Below are 23,391 nucleotides of genomic sequence, written 5' to 3' on the forward strand. Positions count from 1 at the left end.
TCTTGTTATTCATGATTTTTGTATCAGAGTTGAAGGACTATATTTTAAGGGTCTGATACCCAACTATCAATTACCACTTTTTTGTAGTTAACTGAATCCTTCTTCTAGCACAGCCTTGTGGTTGTAATAAATAATTTAAAGAATACTTTAGCCTGTCAGGTATCCCAAAGCACTGAGAGAAATCATTTACTGCCTGGCATGTACTCTGTCATTGCTTTCTACACTAGAAGGGAAACAGTAGGATGGGCTGGAGGATCAAAACTTTATTTCCAATTAGTTGCACATTAAATAACATTAGCCTAATTCTTCGAACAAAAGGTAGAAATTAGTTCAGATAAAAATATCATGTCATCAGTTAGCACAATCTTATGCTGTGGTCATGTCAGCTGAAAGAATTTAAAGCCTCAAAGAATTTCTCCCTTGCATTATCCTAAGCTTTTAAATGAGTAGAAATGCACTACAAATGAGCATACAGGCAGGGGATATCATTTTAGCTTCCTCCTGGAGAGCAGCATTATATTTTTCTCTTTTATATAAAAAAAAAAAAAAAAAGCTCAGTCTAGGGAAAAGAAAGATCTCTGGTTGTTTTGGGGGTTTTTCTTTATACAATCTCACCTAGGGAGTTTGATGATTATGGTCAAGCTGGAAAACCATCGACGCTTCCACAAACAAACTTTTTAGTTGGAAAAAAGAAGTAAACTACACGTTTAACTTTTCAATTAATGCATCTGAAAATCATGCCACAACTACTGTTCTTCCTGAGAAGAGGGGGTTTTGCCAGTAAAGACTATTAAGGTTGAAAAACCAGGTCCACAAAAGTTAGGAAGTGCTGGAATTCAAGTTGCTTGTGCAACTTTGGTTGGACCCCTTTGGTCATGTGTATGATGACCCACTCTGCTACTGGGCACACATTAGTACAAGACCTTTGTCTCATCATTAAGTGAGCAGCTAGTTATGCAAAGTATCTTTTTATCCTCCTCATTCAGTCACTGATTCCAGGCTTGTTCTATTATGTTTCAATTTTTTCATTATATCCAAAACTATTAATTTCTTCCGGAGCATTTCTAGGGGGCTCCCAACATAATAACCAAGTATTCCATAAACATTCATACATTTTTCACGTTCCTCTGAAAGCAGGTGGTGGCATTTATTCCAATTTTATGTCTAAGAAACTAGGGCACAGAGATTTAAGTCAAAATTGTCCACTAATTTTGGGTGTGCAAATTGAGACTTCAGGCTTTTCCACATTTTCATTCAAAGTATAGGTCCATTCATCTTCCCCTGCAATTGTGATCTCTCTACAAATCTAGATTTAGGAGCTGCATACTAGACATCATGAAAGTGAGGAACACTGTTAGGGATCACGTATGAAAAGCTGGATGCAAGTGACTTGCCCAGCATTGTATATGAACTCCATGGCAGAAACAGTTCTTCTTGCTGGCATTCAATTTTCTTAACCACAGAACCATCCTTTGTTTTCCAGCAGTCCCGTACCCCATCCATTAAACACCTTCCAGCTTCTGTAAAACACCTTGGACTCGCTCCCCCAAACAGGTCCAGCCTATGAACCGAGTGAGACAGGGGGTCCTATAGAAAGCAGTGGGTTATGCTGTAAGCAAGACCATCATAAAACATACATACAAAGTGGCTAAATTAAGATTGTATGGGTTTATGGAATCTTCTAACTTTTCAGTGCTAGACTTTCAACCTTGTAATATTTTGTTAATATAATTTTTTATTTCAGTGCAATTTCTTAACTTTAAAAAATGGCCCTCCCCCAGCAATTCAATCACAAGGAACCATATAGACCCTCCCCCTGCCACTCCAACTTGGATCATCATCAGTGTTCATACTTGTAGCTCAGCACTTCTCAGCCAGGGTGCTGAGGCAATGTCAGCGCTGTTAAGTGTGTAATTCCAATTCATTAGAGATTTCAACAGGAATCTCTAATGTCAAAAACATTCTGACCTGTTATGGTCTTTCTGAGTTCTTTGCAACAGAAAAATTGCTCTATTATTTTTCCATAGTGAAAACTAAGAGCTGGCACTTTCCAAAGAGTGCCTTGAGTCTAACAAGGTTGAGAATCACTTGTCTACAACCACAACGTAAAGCTCTGCCATTTGAGCAGCAGGTGGCAGTAATAGATGTTAGTTTAAGTTACTTATGTAGTCCAGGGGTCCTCAGCCCCCAGCCTGTGCAACCATATCCTCTGGCCGCCAGGCTCCCCACAGGTCCAAAAATTTGGTGGCAGGGAAGCGGTGGCAGTGTTAAGTGCCAAAGTTCCAGACTCAAGGGAAGCTGGATAGCATGGCCTCCACATGCTAGATTGGACCTGCCAGAAAGGGTAGCATGAGGCCAGATCCTGGTAGCAGGGCCTGGTTCAAGCAGTGCAGGACCCAAACCAGACATGTGGGACCTGATTCAGGCAATGACCCTATGGACTGGCACCTGCCACTCATCTGGCCTTCAAGGCCCACATGTTGAGCACCACCGGTATAGTCTATCCACAAAAGAGAAGGACAGAACCATAGAGAAGTTGGGCTAGAAGAGACCTCCAGAGGTCAAAGACCCATCTAGATCCTGAGGCAGGATCATCCCCATCCAAACCATTCTATAATCTAACTCTCATAAGACTAGTGTCAACCCTGACAACACAGAAATAACACCCTAGTCTGCCACAGGTAAAAACAGGGGAACCATGGCAGCCAATTTCCTGCTTCTATAAAAGGTTGTTAATATAAGCTCAAGAGATCCCAGGAAGAGGGTCATGCCCTCCCCCTACTCCCCCTTCCCCCCTACTATGGAAGATGGCAAACAGTGAAGAATGTATTCCTGATATCCAATCTAAACTTACTTTCCTGCAACTTAAAGTCATTGATCCATGTCCTCCTCTCTGCAGCCAGAGAGAAAAGGTGCTTTCTCTCTTCTTTATGGCAGCCCTTCAAGTATCTACAAACTACAGTCATGTCCCCTTTTAAGCGCCTTTTCTGCAAGTTGAACATGCCTAGCTCCTTCAGTCTCCCCATATGACTTGCTTTCCAAACCTTTAGTGTCCTTCTTGCCTGCCTCTGGACCCTCTCTAACTTCTCCACATCCTTTTTAAAATGTGGAGCCCAAAACTGCACACAATACTTCAGGTGAAGTCTAACCAGTGTCAAGTAGAGATGCACTATCACCTCCTGGGTCTTGCACCTAATGCTTCTATTGATGCATCCCAAAAATCACATTCGCCTTTTGTGCGGCTGCATCACATTGCAGACTCATATTGAGTCTGTGGTCTACCAAGACTCCCAAATGCTTTTCCATAATACTGCCATCCAGCAAGGTGTCACCCATTTTATATCTGTATTTTTTATTATTCTTCCAAAGGTTTCGCACTTTGCATTTGTCTGCACTGAATTTCACGCTGTTCGCTCTAGCCCAACTTTCCAATCTGTCAAGGTCCTTCTGAATTGTGCTCACATCCTCCAATGTATTCACAGTCTTTCTCAGTTCCATGTCATCTGCAAACTTGCTCAAGAAGCCTTCTGTGCCAGCATCCAAATCGTTAATAAACATACTGAACAGCACTGGGCCCAGGACAGACTCCTGTGCAATTCCACTTGAAACCTCCTGCCATTCTGACACGGGCCCATTAACAATTACCCTTCACTTGCAGGTATTGAGCCAGTTATCGATCCACTTTATAGTAGTTTTGTCCAGCACACATTTCTCCAATGACACATCGCCAGAGGGATGCACAGCTATTTGCTCACACCACTCAAATGGCGAGACAAGGATTCTAAGATCAGTTCTAGGCCAGCAAGTGGAGGGAGCAGCGTGAAGTGTTCACCCAATGGTTAAACTCATACCAAGAGATCAAGCCTCTGCAACCCTTATTCTTGTTCTCTGAATTCTAGTCAAGACTTTAGCTCATACTCATGTGTTGGCTGACATATGCAAAGGTCCTGGGCTTGTGTATTCTGCCACCTCTTGGCCCAGCCAGCTGCACCTTAGCTGCCCCTTGAACTGTGCTCTGTACCACAAGTCCCAGTATCTTTTACCCTTTCCCTCTGCCTTGCCTCAAGCAAATCTTATCTCAGGAACTGCACTATGACATTGCCAATAGCACCAGTAGTAGCTGCCAAGCCAGCTGTCCAGACTCTCCAATCCAGCTGTGCTTCATAGATTCATGTCCCTTCCAGCTCTAAGGTCTCTCGTGAAATCATAAGGTCCGGCCCCCTGCCCAAGAGGCAGGAAGTCAGATCACCCCCACAACCCTGGAGAACCTTAGCCCCAGGTGTGCTTAAAGCAGGTTGTGTGCACTACAACTTGCTTTGTATTCACATGCAAGTTAGTTACATAAAGGTGCATAAAATGTCACACACCACACTGGGCAGCTACAGAGAAACTGCTACACAGCGATTAAGCATGAGGAAAAGAGTCTCAGTGGTATTTTGCCCAAAGAGGCTTGGGAGAGTCCAGAAAAGAGAGGACACAGAAATTACCTTAAGGCCTGAGATGAAAGCCTGGAGTATGAAGGCACAGGAAATACTTCTGAAAGAACAACGATTCAAAAAGCCATTTTGCCAGTTGTGTTGTAGCTAACACGTGGTGTGTAGTAAGGTCTCTTCTACATCTTCTGGCAAATCTCCTCAAGGGGAACAAGTAGACAATCCTGGGCCAAAGCACGGGTTGGTTACAATGCTAGAGAGAAAAATGAAGAAGCCCTTGAACTAAGGAAAAAGGCAGCATCAAGAGCTGCAGAAGTAGTTAAGAAGGAGGACTAGAGGAAAACTTGAATCCAATGAAGAGCTCTGAGAACTACTAAGCCCTAAAACAGAAACAGTGGCCTGGCAACAAGGGAGACCTTACATGGAAGAGCCAAAGTTTACCCTCCCCCTGTGCCCCCACATCAATGGGGAGAACACTTCAAGCCTAAAGAGGACCAGAAAAATCAAAGTTTTAACAGGGTAACAGAAGTAGTGTTCATGTCCCGTGTGAACTTCTTGCTCGTTCCTGCATGGAAATAACAGGGATTGCATCTATGACTCATCTAGAGGGACAAGTCACCTCCGCAGTAGCATGCCCCAACAGACCCAGGATCATGTGCCAACATTGTCTCTATAATTTTATGAGGTATGCTTTACCACATGATATTGCCCTGATCACTAACTTCCCCATGCTTATTTTTACTTACCTGATTTTTATGGATCTCCAGCTAGAGATTCTCCATGAGCTGTCTTTGGGGGTTTGCCTGCCTTGCATATGATGTTTTTAGCTTGAGCCATCTAGATTTTACCATGTATGTAATCCCAGATGTCACTTTATTGAGTGACACTGGGATGCAGTATAAGTGTCCACTGGTTATATAGTATTGCATCTTTGCTTACAATTTTTGCTATTCTTCCCTATTCCTTGTGGGAATTCTGCAAATCATATAGTTGTTTTAAAAGGCCCCTTAGCCATCTTTAAAGCTCCACTTGAAACTGCTAAAAAAAAAAAAAAAGCTTTAAATATTAGACACCATTCAAAGTTGGAATTTTATTTCCTACATGAGGAAACAAATCCAAATACTCTGATCCAAACCAGCATCTATAGCTTACTTTGGGGCTGAAGTAAAATAGGAAAGGGATGGTTTTCACTTTTGATGCAGCTGGAATTTCTATTCAGCCCAAGGGGCAATAGAAACTTTGAGAGATCAGTAAGTAACTCTTGTGAACTTTGTGCTAGGTGAAGCTGGAATGTAAGAAATTTTAAAGCAGACTTAGTGAAACAAGATTCATTTTAAAGTGATTTAGGAACTTTTGAAAGTTTTACCAATCTCATGAAAACAACTTGCAAATGCTAGAGCATGCTTAAACCCAAATTCTAAAACTTCGGATGAACCCTCACCGTCTGAGCAGCTTAAGCAATCACCTCATTTCCTAAGACTGTTCCCTTTCTATACTATGAATGACTTTAAACTTTTTAAACTGTTTTAGCGGTGCTAGTAATGGTTGCATCTCTGCAGAAAGCGCAGTCATGTTTCAGGCTTCTGCTGTATCGAGGCCGTGATGAAAGAAAGAAGGGACGATTACCAGTGGGGCCACACTACTTATCCCATTCAACCAATATGACTTTTTAGCTCAGGCTGCCTGTAGACGGTTTGGGCTTCCTTCACTAGTTTCCTAAGATAATCCTAGTACAACTCAATAGGTATAGATCTATATCTATATATAGATATATATCTTTTGAGGTGAGGTGTATTATATATGATATACAACATTTATATGCGAGAATGTATTCAGTTCCCCATATCTAACCCACTGGGGAAAGAAAGAAGATGGTTCAAATAAATCGAGAGATTCTAATAGCATTATAGTGAACACACGAACAAAGCATAAAATTTATATAATGTTTTAGGACCCTTTGATGCGAATGTAATATTTTCCATAGTTTCCTTGTATCGCCTTTTATATGTCTGAATGTCTGTTGGAAAAAATATTTTCTATGCAAAATGTCATCCTGCCATTATTCTTATAGTTTATTAGTAACTTGCTATTATAGCAAAAATGGCTTTAACTTTCTTTTTCATACTTAGAATTTGATTTTGAGACAGTTGTGTGGTGGTACTGCAGGACTGCGATAACAGATGACTCAGTCAATCAGAAAACAAATTGCTTTAGTCCATTTTCAGACTGCAATCCTTTTAGCTAATATTACTTTTTTCAACTTAGTAACATCATAGCTAGGAAATAAACCTTTGTTTTTCACTAGTTGATAGATTTTGGCCGTAGCTGTGAAATATGTAAGCAATAATACACAGCAAGACATGCTGTTATAGATGATAGAATTTCTCAAGTCATCTGTGATCCAGATAAAGAGCACTGAATGTGTGGTGCCTAACAGGTCCCAGAGCAAGAAATGACAAGAAGAACAAAAGATCCCCCATGCTATGTCTGGGAAATGCCATTTAATTTCCTCAGAGACCATGAGCATGCCAGTGCCATGAGTGAGGGAGATCAATTGGATCAAATATAAATTTAACAACAGGGGACAACTAAGAGGCCCAACCAGTGCTTCCCCCCGCCCCCCAACCCCTGCCCCTTGCTGAATTGGGCCCCAGCTCTGCAGGCATCCCTCCCAAGGCAGATCCCTGTGGATGCAGCCATTCACCTGCATAGCTCCATTGTAAATTCAGAGCCTTGGGATTTTCCTGTCCTTAGTTCAAATTGTTTTACATGAAGTTTATAGATTATTAAACAGTAACTGTTCACAGCCCCCAGCTGGTCCCATTTAACTTAATGACAATTCCCATTGACCACAGTTGGAGGTCTCAAGTGATTAACCAATCATATTAAATTAGAGCAGTTTCATCTTAAAGGTGAAGAGCCATCTTAAATTTAGAGCACAAACCCCATGGATTTTTCCAATGGGACTAGCCCTCCTATATCACTTGGTTACTTGCAAAAAGCTTGTGCAAGTATTCTTGTGTAGGGGGATACTGGAGAGAGTTTCCCCAAAAGAGAATTTTCTTCCTGGAAATATCAATCACATTCAAATTTGTGCTGCAGTCACCTGCATTTTGCATCTTTCCAAACAAACTTCAGCCCCAGACGCTTTCTAAAGTAAACAAAGAATCCAATTTTTAAAATGGCCGTAATGCAATGGCAGGCAGGCAGGCAATATGCCAAAGTGAGAATCTGGGCTAAATTCAACTTCCTACTAGAAGAAGGGGATGGGTAGTTAAACTATTCGGTCTGGGACTCAGGTAAGAGTAGCTTGGAACTCTGCCTTAGCCCATATAATTATAGACCCTAAAGAATAATATACTAACTCAGAGATTCCCTAATCTATTGCCAGCTCACACCTCCTCTTCCCATCCCCCCACGCACACTCTTTATGGCAGGATACAGAGACAATTAGGAGCTGCTACACCGGTTTTATCCCAGATTACCAGATTAGAGCTTCCTCACACCAAGGTGAGTTCCCAAATGGCCAACTAGGATGAGAGAATTTGCCCCATGTTTTAGTCCAGCTGAGAATCTGTGCCTGTAGCACTTGCTGGTGGTTGAAGAAAAAAGCCAAAGGAAAGATTGTACAGGGATGGAGGGCTGCTGTACCACCACATAGGGAGAGCTGCTGTAATGAACTGTGAGATCTGGCAGCTTCGGAGAAAAGACTGCAATAAAAAGGTAGAATAAATGCCAACATTTTGAAAGCATCTGGCTGGTATTTTACTGCACACAGTAAAAACAAATTGACATCAGACCTTGTAACCCTTATGCATAACACGCATATGTGGTAACTGATCAGTGTAATTCCTCTTTAGCTATGTCAGGTTTCTCAAAACCTACAAGGCATCCATTTCTTTTTCCCAATCTTATATATTTTCCCCCCTCTCCTTATTATGTCAACCTAGGAGTCTGCTGTTTTTCACCTTCTTTATTCTTTCATCCTTTTTACTGTTTTGTTTTGGGAAGAAAAGAGAAAAGAGTTAAAATAGACACAAATCTATATGTATATTGTATTAAATAAATACTAGGATGTATTTGACTGCATGTAAAGAGGATGTATACACATTCTGAACCTTTCTGCCCCTTTAATATGGTATCCTAGGCAACCTGCATTTTCATACTGGAGATAGAACCATCTGAGCATTTTTTAATAAAAAAAATTAACCTTTGCTCATCATCTGAGAATTTCACAAAGCACGTAACCTGATTATGCCTAAACCCCATGAATTATTCATTTGGCTGCAAGTAGGAGAGATCAGATTTAATTATGTTTGAGGGGCATCTTCTATAGAATTAAATGGTAAAATCCTCATTTGTCTACCTAGCAGTTTTAAGACAATCTACAGTGAGCTTTAAGTATACATATTCTTGTTGGGGAAAAAAGGTGGTGGTTCACAAGATTTATGAAGACAAATTATTAAAAATATACAAATATCTACATTCATACAAACAATAGACCTGTCTACTTACAAGCTACTTATGCATTAAATCCAATGAAAGGTTGCCTTTATTCACACAAAATGAAAACCATAATAAATTAGTAATACCAAAGTAGTATGTGGCCATGGGTTGTATGAAATGTTTATGCATTTCATTCTTAAGATCAATTTAAAAAACACTATGGGCTAATACTAGCCAATGAAAAATTTATACCAATAGCAAAGTAACTCTGATCTCTTGTCACATTTGGCATGCTTGAAATTAGTTTCAAATGCAGGGCTTCTATTCAAATCAATATTAGTTCTCTGTATAAGCACTTTTTGTAAAGTGCTTTGAGATCCACCAATGAAAAGCACTAAGAGCTACAATATAAAATAAATGCTCCTACAGTGGCAAGAGAACTCAATGCCAAAGAGCCAGACCTTAAAGGTACAGTCTTTCCCTCCCACACAAATGATTTGCATTTTAGGGGCCCATATTAACCAGGAAATTACACGGAGGTGTAACTCAGTGGATTTAATGGTGTTGTTCCCAGGTACATTTGAAATTACTCAGTGGTGAATCATTCCACATATTTTTAGGCACTCTCCATCCAAGTTCAGAGAATGGAAGGTTTGCTCTTTTATAAGTAGGTTGTTTAAGTGTCAAAGATAACATAACAGTTAAGAGAAATTTACAGAACCAATGGTTCCTGTGTTTATAAGGGTTCAAAGTTGTTCCCGTGACAGAACAAAGCTCAATCAACACGAATCAAAGAGGCAACTCAAGATAAAGAAATGGTATCAAGAGTGCTCCAGTCTGGCACAGTCTGCTTCCACCGACATTAATAACGTTAGGTCAAATCCCCACATATTCTTGCAGTGGAAACACGATTGGACCCGAGAGAGTTCTTCACAAGCTCAAGAGCCTACCTGTGCGGTTCTAACCGCAGGAGCAAGGTCTATGCATGGGATGGAGCATTCCTTGAAATCTTCAGTGTTCAAGGGAGAGGAAAATAAACCCCTCTCCTCCCAACACATGTTGAAGACAGTTATTCCATAAATATGCAAATTTTATTTAATTATTTCCCCACCTAACATTGCCACCATAGGAGCAGATTTTAATCCAAACAAGCATTAAATGAAACCTTAAAGTCCAACTTTCAAAAACCCAGGTAAATAACTGTGCCTGAAAAAATATTAGATCAATTGAACATTTAGAACCCAGTCTTGCCACTTGCAGATATCTACAATAAAACTGGTAGCCATTTCATGAACAGAGAACTTCCAGGATCGTACCACTGATTTGCTTGCTAAATTGCCACAACTGTACATACAGGTTCGGTATTTGAACACACCAGTTTTCCCTGGACAACATTTCTGGCTATTTACACATTCAAAAAAACTCATTGTGTGTGTGGAATTATGCAATCACTTCACCACTTTTCACATCAGTTTCTCCATCTGCAAGATGAGGATAATGTTACTGAACTCTTTTAGGAAGCTTAGGCCAGGTACAGACATTACACTTCTACAGGTGTAAGTGATTGGAAACTGGTCTATACCCATAACAGAACAGATGTTTGGCGCACCAACTGGTTTAAAAATGGCAGAACATGGTCTAAGATTTGTGTCTCCCTCCTCTCCACCACCAAAGGGGGGGGATACGTGTTCTGTTCACTGCCGATATAAACTATGCCGCTTACAGAAAACCTCATAACTTAGATCAATTCTGCCTTTGGCTTTCTGAATGGCTGTACTTAGCCATGGGGATCTACTGATGAAAAGCATTCTATAAAGGGCTTTGTTTTACTAATTGCTTGTAGAGCTGATTTTCAAAGGCACATAGGCACCTAATTCCCATTTGTTTGTCCTTGAAAATACAACCATTAAAAAAAAAAAAAAAAAGCTGTACATGGGAGTTTGCAGACTAAATCCTATTAAAATTCAGAAGGAACAAGACCCATGATTCCTTTAAAAACTATCACTGTATTAATCCAAAATATAATTTCACCTGACCCCAAGAAATAAATTCTGTTCTGAATTTGCTGCAGAACATAACTCTTGGTAGAACTGCATAACACGGACATTTGGTGTATTGAAATAAAACAAAAATGATAGGTTTCATTTGCAGGTTTCTTCTTGCTTTTTAAGTAGCGTCAGGTGTTGGAAAGTAGAGCAGTTGTTTGTGTGTAAAGCTGACACAAGCATGCCTATAAATAGGACTTAACTGGTATCCCCTAATGATTTTGAACCAGATCAATGCACAGGAAAAAAGACGCACTAAAATGCCTGAAAAAAAAAAAATTAATATTCCCCCCACCACAACTGGGGAAAAATGGAAAAATGTAAGAGACATGAATTAATATTAGATTTGAGCCAAAGGTGGAACTTTCAGATCTGGGTTTTGAATCTCCTGGGATTGGGGAATGGTGTCCAATATTTAATAGATATACAATGCAAAGAGCCTTTTTCTATTTATAGAGCTGGGACTGTGCAAAATCTTCAGAAATCTGGTCCAAGGTTTGGCTACTAACCCTTAAAATCCAGGAGGGTGAATTTCCAAAAGTGCCAAGCGCAAGAGATCCCAAACAAGGTTTGAATTTTTGTACTCAGTCCCTTTGAAAAACTTGGCCTGTTTTTATTCAGCAAACTAATTTTAGGCATCCGGCTTACAACGTTCTGGCCCCCGTAAAGAGACATAAAACAGTCCCCCACAAAAAAGGAAAGAAAGAAAAAATGTAAAATTCCACAGACTGGAATAGCTTAACTCTCTTCTCACTCATCCCAGTAACTCCACTGAGGTTGCTCAGTTTATAGCAACATAAAAATCTGTGTGGGGAGGAGAGGGGTAAAGCAAGGAGATTTCGGGCAGATTGAATTAACGTAGGAAGCATGATTTGCCAAACAAACTCTCTTGAGTTTTGCATTCTGACCTGAGGTCCCATTTTTAGAGCCGGTGCGGAAGGGGGGGTGTAACGGTAGTACATTTGGCTTGTGGGTCTGAGGTGAGTTCTCCCCACTCCTGTCCATCCCCTTGCTGCATAAAACAAGGAGGATGTTTTCTCCAAAGATACACACCAAGGCTTTTTGTATATGTGATGCAAGTGTGGATATGTGTGCATAACGTGAGCATGTATGACAAATATACTGAACATTGTTTTTAGAGAAAGAAAAAGGAGGAAATAATAATAGGACTGTGTTCTCCTCTCACACAATTGCCTGACAATTTGTCCCCCACTTATACAGTAGAGAGTAGAAACAGTTTAATTCCACCAAGAGCTGGAAGCAGCGAGGTAGTTTCGACTCATGGGTGAGCTGGCGAGGAGGAACTCTGAAACATTTCTTTTTGCCGTCAGGAACTTGGCCTCTCAGTTTTTTTCTTGGCTGCTTGGAGGTTGCTGTTTCAGCCATCTGTTAACTGATGTCCCTTTTTGCTTTCCTCAATAGCTGACTGACAGAGGTCAGGATCTGAGCTGGAGGGGAAGTCAGTGGGTTGTAGCTGGACTTTATCCACCCTAACTAGCTATATCACAAAGTTTGACCTTTAAGGCAGCAGAGCCTGCTCAGCCTCGAGGGTACGCTTCCTGCCACATTCTCTTAACGAGAAGCCTCTGCTCCTGTGACAGCATCCTGTTTCCCATGTTTCTTGATCCCTCGAACAAGTTCAGCAGGGCCAAGAAAAGGTTTGTGCTGCGCTGCCCTCAGTTCTGTCCTGTTCACTGAGCCTACAATGTATTTTGTTATTCTGGGTATTCTTGTGGCCATTAGAGATAGCTTCCTCCAAATCTGGTCTTGTTGTCCCTTAGAGCTTTTCCTGGGCAGTGCAAGCAATATCCTGGCCCCGCACAAGTCCATGACAAAACTCCCATTAACTTCAGCAGGGCCAGGACTTCATCCCACAACTCATCTTTTGCTGGTCAAGGGTGGGGTGCTCAGGATGATGGGCAAGCGCTGGTGCCCAGCATTTATAAGTGAAGTAGTTGGTGATGCATGGGGGGTGCACGTGCACCCCCGAGGGTGGCAGTGCACCCCCTATGAAATGGCACTTTTTTCTAGGGACTACACAAGGTTCGTGAGATCTGTCCATGGGCCTGAGGTTCAAAATACGTTGGAGCTAGAAGGCTCTCGGTTTAGCTGAGCCTGTGAGCTACTCAAGGGGAATCCCTCATGAGAAAGCATGTCCCTGAAAGGAGAGAGGGGAGAAAGCCAGCGGCTGAACAGGAACTGGAGTGCCCCACAAGAAAATCCTCCTGGTGAGGGAAGAAGCAGTCCAAGGCACCTGTGGTAGCTCTCCTGTGTGGATACTTTTAAGAGTGTTATGTATAAGGTGTTACATTGGCCCCAGGAGTGCAGGAGGGAACAGCAGAGCGGTAGGCTAAGAAGGCTCTCCGAATATGCAAGCTTTGTTTTATAAAAATGTAACTCCTTGGTCTTTTGAAAATAACACGCTCCAACTCCACTGCTCGTTAGTTTTGCCACAGAACCCACGTTTTTCCAGGCCCTAGCGAAAGCGCAGCAAGCAGCGCCATCTCTCTCTCTTATTTCTGCCATAGTATTTTCCTCTGGGTCAGTCAGCAGCCAGCAGAGACAGGGGTAAAAGACGTGGAAAGAGTGAGAGAGTGCAGAAATGGCACCGCTCGCCACAAGATGCTTTTGCACTTTCAGTAGGTGGTGGGAAGAAAAAAAAAAAAAAAAAAGCAGATGTGTTTTTTAAAAGAATTTTCCACTTTTTCCCCCCCATGGAAAACTAGGTTCCCTATTCATTAGCAAGAGCAACAGCAGAAAGGCTTTGGCTGCCTTTGACAGAGCTGAGGCAACTGCAAGGAGAGGGTGGTAGGAGTTTCTCTACAGTGTCCCCCCCCCAAAAAAAATAAAAAATAAAAAAAAAAAAAATCAGCAAGTGACAGCTTGACAAATATGGAGCTTTCTGCACAGACAAGCCCTGGCTGATAACCCTTCCCTCAGGGACTGGTTTCAGTGGGAGGTGAGAAACAGACAGACTATTTCACACTTCACCCCACGACAGCCATGTTCCAGTTCTCCTACTTCAAACTAGGGACTTGAACATCAATTAGCACATCCCAGAGGAGTGCCTTGACCACTTTGCAGTTTTGCCACAAGTGGGGAGGGGGGAGTGCTTCACAAAAAGAAAGCAATACGTTTCTAAAGGCCTTGGGTTCAGCCTAAAAGGGAATCGGAAAACTTCATGGGTCAGGAAAACCATTCCCTACCCAGAGCTAACTGCAAATATGATGGGAAGAAACTGGTGATCAGCCTTTTACTAAATCCAGGACAAAGACTAAACTCAGGAGCATGAGTTCCTTTTCCTTATGTTCAAGGAAGTCAATGAGGCAGGCCTGAGGGATACAACTAATACAGTCAGAGAAGGGAAGCGTGAGGGGACCCTGAATCCGTCAGGAGTAGGAACAGCAGTCAATAGACTGGGCCCTATTAGCAGTCTGAACAATTGTTGAAGCAGTGTGATGAAGTGAATCAGGCACTCACCTACACCTCAAAAAAATCTGAATTCCTATTCTGGCTGTGCCACTTAGCTGCTCTGTGTATGGAATCACACCTCTCTTCCCCTTCCTGTTTTCAGATTGCAATTTCCCAAGTATAAAATAATGATGATGCCTAGGCTCTCAGGTGTCCCATCTTTTCATCACTAGGTTGCAAAGCACTTTACAAGAGAGCAGTTTTACTACACCCATTTCCCAGATGGTGAAATTGTGGGACAGAAGGATATGCGACTTGTCCAAGTTCCCCAGCAGGCCAGTCACCACCTACATACTAGATCACACTTTACAAGTTCTGCCCTCTTGTGCAGTGCCTGATACAATAGGGAACCCAAGTTGAATGAGGTTTTACTTACAAGAAAAGATGGTTTTATTGCAAGTACTTGCTTTGCTTTACCACACCTTGGCCACCTCCCCACAAGTGGGAATGTGTGCTTTGCAGCACCTCAAAGGCTTTTGAGGCACTGTAAAATACGCACGGTGCACATGAATTGGTTCACCACACTGCATATTTGCAACAGTGGCAAAATTACATACTAGGAAATTCCAGTATCTAAAAAAGCAGCGCAGCACATGTGGCAGCAGCATGCACCAACCAAAACCAGAGCCCGGCTGGCCAAAGTCACACTCCAGCTGCCAGCCAGGCTCTGCATGCCTGGATCACTGCCACCACAGCCCCAGGAGGGTCCCAGGTAAAACTGCTGGGGCCAGCCCAGGTGCTGGCCCCAGCCTCCCCTGCCCAGGGTAATGTATCATATGCCAGAGCACGCATGTAGGAGCATTCCCCAGGGATAACTAGCAACTGCACAAACATGAGCCAGAGACAAGGGAGCCAGTGAACAGGGGCTGCAAACAGGCTAAGCAGTTTGCAGGCAAGTTGCTAGGGGCAAGAGGAGCAAGAGAGAGAGAAGCCAGGCACTAGATCCTGCCCAGGGAAGGTAAGTGATCCAGCTGCCTGTGCCTTTGGTTTGCTGAATGTTTGTTCGGGCTGTGTGCTTTGGGGTGTTCTCCAAAAAGCTGGGAGTGATTGCTGCCTGGGCCTGCCAGAAGCTGTAACGAGGGGGCAGAGCCAGTCCAGGTCCAGCAGGATATAGCAGGAGACTCCCCAGGTGACCAGGGGCTGCAAACAAACAGGGTAAGCAGTTTGCTGGCCAGTTGCTAAGCCATTCCATGCCTCCCTGCCCTCTTTTGAGGGGACAGCCTTTCAGCTTGGCATTAGGAAGCGGGGGGGGAGAAGGAACCCTTTGGGGCCAATGAGCAGTAAACAGGCCAGCTTGCTAGGGAAGGTCTGTGTAGCCTGGGTGTACACGGGTATGCACTCCCTTCTCTAACTGAAGGGGATTGTTAGCTAGCTGGTGTGCTGTGGATGAAACTGCAGACTACTCACAGTTTTCCTCTGTCCAAAAGGAGCCAGGCCAGGACAAATCTGATGTATATGCACTTCAATAAATCTGTATATAGTTAAAGTTCCAATGTACAGGGTCTAGGGAAGGTGATATTAACACGTCTGTGTGTGCGCACACATTAGAGAGTCCAGCAGAGGGCAACAAAAATGGTGAAGGGGCTGGGGAACATGACTTCTGAGGAGAGGCTGAGGGAACTGGGCTTGTATAGTCTAGAGAAGCGGAGATTGAGAGAGGACTTAATAGCAGCAGCCTTTAACTACCTGAAGGGAAGTTTGAAAGAGGAAGAAGCTGGACTGTTCTCAGTGGTGGCAGATGACAAAACAAGGAGCAATGGTCTCAAGTTGCAGCAAGGGAAGTTTTGGTTAGATATTAGGAAGAATTTTCTCACTAGGAGTAAAACACTGGAACAGGTTACCCAGAGAGGTGGTGAAAGCTCCGTCCTTGGAGATTTTCAAAACCCAGCTAGACAAAGATTTGGCTGGGATGATCTAGTTGGGGATGGTCCCGCTTTAAGCAGGGGGTTGAACTAGATGACCTCCTGAGGTCCCTTCCAACCCTCATTTTCTATGATTCTGTGTGCCACTGCTAGTTGTCCCTGGGGAAATGTTCATGCACACACACACACACACACACACACACACACACACACACACACACACACACACACGTCCTACAAAATGCTAGAGACAAAATTTTCAGTCTTCAGTACCTAGAGTTACTGTGGGCACCTAAGCACATGGTGAGAGACTGACTGCAACTTTATTCACAATGGCAAACAGTTACACACACACACACACACACACACACTGATTTTAATTACTGATCCCCAGTTAAGGCATTCCTTTCTCAGCAAGGCACCTTTATTTTCAGAGTTGCTGAGCACCCACAGCCCCAAGAAAGCCAGTTGCTCTCAAAACCTGGCTCTTTTTATTCTGGGTTTCTAATTACAGGTTTATGAGCCTGCCTATGATGCCCAAATCTGACAGTGTCAGCTGAGTGAATAGACAGAAATAAATTATATGGCTTCATTCCACAGAATATAAAGCAGATTGAAATACAAGTACAGCTGTTAAAACTAGGAAAAGAAAAAATTGTCTTCCTTTTTTCTATTTAGTCCCTTTTTTTCCACTAACAAAGACTTGCATTTTATTTCAAATTAAAGTTGGCACTAATACTTTTCCATAGAATGCCTTATTACAGTTTGTTTTCCATAGCAAAGCACATTAAAAGGCTGGCATAATGCTTTAATATTTCATTGTGAAATATTAATGAGTCGATGCATTCTTATGTGACTGCAGTGTGTGGTTACATGGTCTGCTTACAGTCAGAGCTATTTCAACCCATTAAGTTACATGGGTTTTTCTTTTTTTTTTAAATGAATAATTTTTTACATTGAACTACCTCACCAGCACGAACAGGAAAGATCATACAGGAGGATATATTTTTGAGCTGAAATACAGTCTAGAAATTTAACTACAGAAGTCTTTGATAGATTAAAGACTAGAAGGGACCAAAATGATCATGTAGCCTGGCCCTTTTCCATTATACTTATTATTTCATAAGGCTCAATATTCTAACATGGACTTAAATTACTACTACTCTTAAGCAGGTGTTTTAACTTATCCAAGTGTACATTCACAAACGTAAGTCCTGTTGCAATTAGAAAGCATGTTTAAATATAAGCCTGTGGATGAGAGTTTTGCTGAATGATGGCCAGGGATCCTGGTTTTCTCTGTTTAAAAATTGCAAATTCTCCGATTAAGACACCTAAAATCCATATTTTTCCACAATTAAAATGAAATACCATATATATATTTAAAATTTTAAAGCAAATTTGGAAGCCTACCAGTGCCTCAATCACTATAATAAAATAAATTCTAAATACCTATAGATTTGGGGGTTTTTATTATGGAAAAAAATCAGAGCTCCCCCTGCCCTCTTCACTCACAAAGATGTGGGTCCAGCTGTGGCCGCCCTCCACCCACTGCCTTGTGGTGCTGAACAGCCCCGATATGCTGCTCAGCACCTACCAATGCCATTGCCCCGCACTCCCCACCCACAGTCCCCCTAGCACTGCCAGAGGGGGCCCCAGCTACCAGGGCCACAGAGCCAGGGACCTGGGTCTGCAGCCTCCTCCCCTCCCAGCAGTGCCCAAGTCCCAGCTGCCATCCACAGGAGGCAGCAGCTGCTGTGGCGGAGCAGAGTATGGAGCCCAGCTCCTCCTCCACCATGGATGGGCATGGAGCCCATCAGAGGTGATTGGTGTGGGCTACCTACTGCCAGCTTGGGCTCTCCACCCTGCTGCCCTCCCCCTGGGATCCAGCAGGTAGGACCCAGCATGGCAAGGCAGAGTGGGACCCAGTGAGGAAGCTTGGTGCCACCACTGCAAGTCCTGTGCTGCCATGGCAAGGCATCCCGTGCCCACCCAACAGCAGTGAGGTGCACAACTTTGTGCCACTGCCCCTGATGCTGCCTAGTGGGCAGGAGGTGCCTTGCCATGGCTGTATGGGGCTCCCAGCAATGGCAATGAGCTTCCCCACCCTGCTCTGTCCTGCCATGTGAGGTCCCACCTGCTGGGCTGCATGGACCCCAGAGTGGAATGCAGCAGGGCAGGGAGCCCCAAGCCTGTAGTGGGCAGCCCACCCCTGCCCCACACGAAAATCTGGGGGATGTATCCCCCATGTTCCCCAAGGAGAGCGCGTAGTAGTGGGGAGCTGGTCTCCCCACCCCACAGATGAACTGCCTGCAGTCCCATCCCACTCTCCACCCAGGCCCTATGGCCATGCATTCTGGGCCTGGGCCCCAAGCCCAACGTAGTGTCTGAGCTGGACAGCCCCGCACCCTACCCAACTCCCTCCCTCACTAGTGGGGCCTCAATTTCCCCATGACCACCACCAGACTTACCTGGGGAGCTACTCTCCAGGCTTCCTGGCAGCTATGTGCATGTGTACATGCGCACATGCACATGGTGCCCCTTGCTGATCGCACTCTTCCTGCCCCCGCAGCCCCTTGCAGGCTGGAACTCTGCCAGCCTGTAAGGGGAAACCCACTGTTTCTCGTTTTTCTCCTGTAAAAGAGAAAATCTGGGTTTTTCTCCTTAAAATAAGAACATCTGGGTTTTACCGCATTTTTCCATGGTGAATGGAAAACCCAGATCCCTGATGATTACTTAATCATGTCAGTAAATGCTTTTCTAAGAGGACCCAGGGTTGCCAGAGATGCAGGCTTTGTCCTCATGCCTTTTTTGCTCAGAAGCCCATGCTCTAGCTCATAGGAGTTTCACATATAGAAGGCATGCCTGACTGGGCCCTAGTAATAAAGAGTCCTTGTGCAGGTGATTACATTGGAACCTTTCCAAAGGAAAAAAGGCAAGTTGCCCCATATATTGCAGGTTCAAAGTTTCCAGTTTCAAATTTAAGGAAAAGCTGGTAAATTTGATTTAAAATAACCTATTATGGAGAACCCACAGACAAGATCATTCCCTGTAATCTGTTCAAACATCTTTTGCATCCAATATAAGACATTATTTTTATACCTCTCATTTCCACTTCTAATTAAGACCATATTTACCTGGAAGGTAACCCACATGCCACTAAGGTGAAGCAAGTGAAATGAAATTAGAAGAAATTATTTACAAATAAGACAGAATTCACCCTTGTGCAGAGGGGTCAGCTTGAGGCCTCTGCACTACTTCCAGACTTCTGGAGTAGGTGACTACCTTCTCAAAATGGAAAGGCGGGACACATGCCTGTCTCTCCCCGCCCTCTCTACCAGTGGCATGGCTGGATCAGAGTCAAGCAGAGCACAGGTAGATGTGAGCTGCCTGCTGTGGGCTCAGGGCTTCCCATGCTACTGCCTTTCCCCCAGGAGCCCAATGCCAGCTGCACACCCTCTGCCCACCCAGCAGCAACAGGGGGCACAACTCCATGCCACCTCTGGCCCCCCTGCTGCCAGGCAGGCAGGGGGTGCCTCGCCATAGTGGCATGGCCAGTGTGGGGCTCCCAGAAGGAGGGCAGCAGGGTGGGGCGCCCTAAGGCCACAGTGGGCAGCCCTCCCCACACACAAATCGGGGGGGGGGGCACATGCTCCCCCATTTCCCCTCCTGCAGGGTACACAAAGCAGCAGGGAGCTGCCACCCTGCCCACAAAGAGCCACCAATGGCTCCGTCCTGCACCATCTTGGCTGGGCAGCACCCCCAGCTCCACCCCTGCCTGGGCGTATTCCCAGCCACATGCACGTGGGCTGGCACACATGCTCATGGTGCCCCCCCCCCCCCAAAATCCCATTCCCAGTAGCCCCAAGCAGCCCCTTGTAGGCTGGAATAATGCCATTTTCTGCAGTGAATGGAAAGTCTGGATCCCTGTATAATATTGTGAACCTGGGACAAGTGCTGTCCTGAAGTCATGCAGCCTAGGACTGGGACTTGATGTTCCCATTCCAGGACTGTCCTGCCCAATTAGGGACAGATGGTCACCCTATTTCAGAGCCCAAAAACACTTATCTTTACAGCAGGAGTGAGAACTCAACTCAACAGCTATAGTTAAACCTCTAACTGGCCTGCATTGATTGGAGACCTACAGCATGCAGCTCCCCTAAGCACTGGGCTACACAACCAGGGCAAAGGTAGAAAGAAAAGTGGGGCTTCCCCCTCTCCACAGCAATCTCTTTATCCCCTTTTCCTGGCAAATGCCAAGTGTTTCATTCTGGCTCCCTGCACAGATTTTTGCTTATAGCTACATCTTAATCTAGTATGGTATAATTTGTGCGGCTGCTGCGCATAGATGCCCTTCATTAGGCAACATCGCAAGTCATCGGGTTGCTGGAAAGATTTCATTTGGATCTGTATCACAGAAGTGTAAATTGAAAAGTGACCTCCCTCTTGCATCTTAGTATGACAGTTGCTAGCTTAATAAAAGAGTCTGCTGACGGCACTTTTATAATTGACAAATTCTTCTAAACAAGACAAAAATAAATAAATAAGAATGTGCAGGAATTCTCCCAGTTATCACACTGGAGTTGCCAAAATACACTCACGTTCTGGAATGGATTTTGTTAGTTTTTATATACTAGAAAAAAATTAAAGCAGGGAGCTGTACAAATGTATAAGGTATAGAAGGCATAAGAACATAAAAGATGCCATAGGGATCAGACCACAGGTCCATCTAGCCACATCTCAGTGGCACAGACCAGATGCTAAATGGAAGAGGCCTATCCAGGCTGATCTGTTCCCTGTCCCTCTTCTCTTACAGCTTCCCACATTCAGAGGCCTAGAGAGTCCAGACTTGGAAGCTGTAGACCTACTATTGTCTCTGTCACCACTAACAAGCATGAAATATTCACAAGGAGCTTCCCTTAGGTGACACAGCAGTTTGTTGCTTAAGTGTCAGCTGCACATCCTTCAGGTCATGATCCAGAGAAGTTTTTAAGTGCATCAGCAGTCCAGTGAAGTCAGTAGGACCAGCCCACTGCTTAATATGGAGTATGTGGCTTAAGAAAAATCATTTTAAGAGTTGTAAGCAAGTCATTGTTACTCACAAGCCTCCTGTCCTTCCCCCTTCACTTGCAAGAAGCCCTGCATGTAATGGAAGCTGTGCAATTCAACTGTACAGAGAAGAAAGTAAGCTTTCAAGACTTCCAGGAGTTTTATGCCTTGTGTGCAGCTGCTTCTTGATCTAACCTCATCAAAAACTTTACCAGCAAGTTCAATGGACCAGAGTTGAGTAGTTCAAGATCTCTGTGCACCTGATTGTTCTCTACAGAGGGGAATGCATTGCCTGAAAACAACACGGGAAACCTCAGTACACAGGAATTGTTTCACAGGCAGCTCCACGGCTTGGCAGAGGGTGGGGAGGGAAGGGGTTGGAGTCTACTCTATACTAACAGATACCATCATTCTTGCACCAAGCCTGGTTACCTGGCCTGGTGTCCTCAAATTGAGAAGGATTATTCACAAAATTATATGTCTTAAATACCATTCTATACGTCTTTTGAATGCCACTACCCTCGTGTGCGGCAGAGTTGCAGCAGCAGAAGCTAAGAAGCTGTTCTCGGGCAAGAACCTAGTTAGTTATTTAATTTGTAGAACAACACAAAATTAAGTTCCTCAAACTACCTTTAACAGCAACATTGACCATGTGAAATAAGCTAAGATGCATACACTTACAGGACTTCCTTAGGAAATGGAGGATAATGTTCCCCTTCTAGCAACAACCACCTTCTTCACTCTGCTTCATTATATATGCTTTTTGATGATTAGGTGCAGCTGTCCTACCTCCATCCTGTGAGCCCTGGGGGGAAGGGATCTTATGGAAGTCTGAGCTCCCAAACAGCTGTTGCCTCTCTTCATTAGAAAACCTGGGACATGAGGATACCATGGCTCTGAGGCTCTCCTTTGTGTTTCAAAGGTTCGGTACTGCCCAGGCCCACACCATGAAAAAATTTTCTTCTTTTCTTACGTGTATGAAGCCCATCCTAAAATTAAAGTACACCACTAGTGACATAGCCCATATGGAATTCTATGTCTCATAGGGCAATGAGGGACAAACTTTCAAAAGTAAAATTAAAAGCTCTCACAAAGCAATTTATCTTTACACTCCATGCAGAGTGTATAGAAATTTTATAGAGATTTAGGAAGATGGGTAGAAACACCAGTGCAGGCAGGCACAAAGGGTTCCTTTCTGCAAGGTCCTACCAACTGCAAAAGAGCTCTACATTTGCACAGTTTTATATCAACACAGAGATTGTCTGACAAGCCCCTACGCCCTCTTTCAAACTTTCAGCTGTCCTAATTTATACTGTGACTTCTAGTACTGGTCCTTCTACTTTCGCACCCCTCCAGTTGGTTACACCATCTCCTCTCCTGCTTAATTCTTGAGTAGTCTCAAATCATCAGCATTGCTCACCTGTGCACACATGACAGAGCTGTGCAATCATCCCAAGCTCCTAAGAGGAGGTCTGGGTAGGCTAGCTGGTGCTCATATCTATTTTTCTGTCAGCAGGATCTCTTTCTTACTACTATGCTCTTTGAATGGCAGCAGTAAGGTAGCAGGTAATGCCAGAAGGATCCAAGAAGGAAAAATTAAGAGAGAATCTCAAAAGCTGCAAATGTCAGCCTTCTGTTGATTCATGCAACATAAGGAGGGGTTTACACAACAGACTAACAGAAAAAGAGATTGTGTGGGGGGATTTTTGCACAACCACACAATTACATTATACACAGGCCTACGTGGGGGAGGATACTTCAACTGGTGGGGAATGAAAGAAATGTGTTCAAGGTAAGTTTACAAACAAAGAGCTCTTTCTTAACTATTGCATGGAAGACAGTTCTCCCAGCTCAGGGCATGAGGGCTTAGTGATACTACCCAGAGAATGGCAAGCATTACCAGCAGCCAGCCAAATAAGAGGTGGTTGTAGGAAGGATACATGAGCCAAGCCATACAAATGTGAAGGGAAATGCTGTTTGTTACAGAGAGTTTGACCCTAACTCATATTATCTCTGTGAGAGACAGAGCTGTTTGCAATTGGTGGAAATTAAGATCTGACTTCAGAATTACTAAAAGCTCCTAACTCT

At 43.7% G+C, this 23,391-nt stretch overlaps 1 long non-coding RNA gene across 1 annotated transcript; it reads right to left on the reverse strand.

Annotated features, from left to right (window-relative positions):
* Positions 1–536: 536 nt before the first annotated feature.
* LOC109286465 (uncharacterized) lies at positions 537–22,105 on the reverse strand. The gene is made up of 3 exons (XR_002094503.2): positions 21,985–22,105; positions 4,488–4,686; positions 537–1,587 (listed from the first exon to the last, which is right to left on the reverse strand). It is a non-coding gene; the product is annotated as an uncharacterized LOC109286465 (long non-coding RNA).
* Between the last annotated feature and the right edge of the window lie 1,286 nt (positions 22,106–23,391).

Source organism: Alligator mississippiensis, chromosome 1, assembly GCF_030867095.1.
Source record: "Alligator mississippiensis isolate rAllMis1 chromosome 1, rAllMis1, whole genome shotgun sequence".
Classification (NCBI taxonomy): domain Eukaryota; kingdom Metazoa; phylum Chordata; order Crocodylia; family Alligatoridae; genus Alligator; species Alligator mississippiensis.